Genomic DNA, 1,600 nt, shown 5'->3' with positions numbered 1-1,600 from the left:
CATGATGTACAACGTGGTGGCTACATTATGGAAAAACACTGATAAATTGAACTGCATTGATAAGCCATATTTAAGGTGAAAAAAGTATAGTAACTTTCTATATTTGTTTTTCTATATAAGTTTTTCTATATTTTATTGTTTTTGCTTTTTTTTATTCAGTCCCTCTTTAAGTGTGTAATAAGTTAATTTAGGCTATCAAAACATCCTACCAATAGTTTCAATGTACTAGTAGCATTTTCTGAGAGGGTCATTTAGGCTGTCAAAATCCTACTAATAGTTTTCTGCAGAAAGCTATCCATAAATGCACTACTTCAGTAGAACAATTCATCAGGACACTGATGTAGCTGTTGGTTTTCTTTACAACAAATCAGGGGCACTCCTATTCAAATGTTTGATTGCTGAGAGCAAGTGATTAAACAAGCAGAAGGTGTGTTTCAGTTTCTTTGGAATTAAACCTTCAGCCACACCGGCCCTATGCCGATAAGTTTGGACACCCCTAATCTGGAGGTTTCTAATTTTTTGAGAGTGCGTCAAAAGCCATCCATGTAATCAAAATTCCACAGGGATTTTCTTATTTTAACTAGATTCTGCTTCTTTTATACTCAACAGGTTATTTTACGTAAGTATTTTACTTGTGTGTGGGTTTAGACCTCTCCAGCTGCCTTACATCTCTCTCCATTCAAGTAGGTAGGAGAGCTTGTATGACTGGAAATGAATTGTGAGGACGTTTCTAACACAGCTACTGAGACTTCTTTGTAAGGACACTGATGTTAATGCCCATGGTTTTGGAATCAGGCATTCAACAAGAACATCCCTGCTAAAAAGGGACCATTAGAACAATTAAAACATGATCGCTTTGCTTTCTAAAGGGAACTGGCTTAATGATCATCATTAGAGACCACTAGTTTCCTGTAGAATGCCTTTAGATCCCATTAGGAAATCATCAAATGAATCTGGAATCAGTCTCAGGACTATTAGACTCCTTGACACAAGATACCATTTGTGACTATCAGACACAACCAGAAACGTTTAACCCTTCTGTCCCTTCATCTTCATCAACGTGACCACAGCAGCTTGAACTGATTATAATTAAAACTGCCACCCAAGTTCATGTGTCTGGTACAAGACAAATGATGTCAGTCAATCACTCAGGGAGGTGTAGGTGGTTTTGTAGAAGCCAGAAAGTGTAAGCCTTTTTTTAAATCTACCTGAAAAGTTCCACCCCCTACTTTCAACCTTTCTTAGCAAGTCTTCATGGTCGCTGAGCAGCCACACGTGGACGTGCAAGATCTGACTAGTCAAAAAATGCATTTCCCCATAAACAAAACAAATCAGATAACCTGTCCGACAAAGCTTTCCAGACATTTCAGCTCCCTCAGGTTTCTCTACCATTGGAAAGCCACACAAGTGTTCACTCTGGTTTGAGTTCATCCAGGCTCTTTGGTCGAAGCCTTTTCTACTTTTCGTTTTTTTTCTTGAGCACTTCAACCTGTTGCAGGTACCTGTGTAACTTACTCTGCCATTCCCACGAAACTACCGGAGCTCCCAACTTCGCGGCACTGCACATGCGCAGACGATTACTGATCGCTAAATAGCATTT

The sequence above is a fragment of the Pygocentrus nattereri genome, chromosome 11, assembly GCF_015220715.1.
Source record: "Pygocentrus nattereri isolate fPygNat1 chromosome 11, fPygNat1.pri, whole genome shotgun sequence".
Taxonomy (NCBI): Eukaryota; Metazoa; Chordata; class Actinopteri; order Characiformes; family Serrasalmidae; genus Pygocentrus; species Pygocentrus nattereri.
This window is presented reverse-complemented; position numbering follows the sequence as displayed.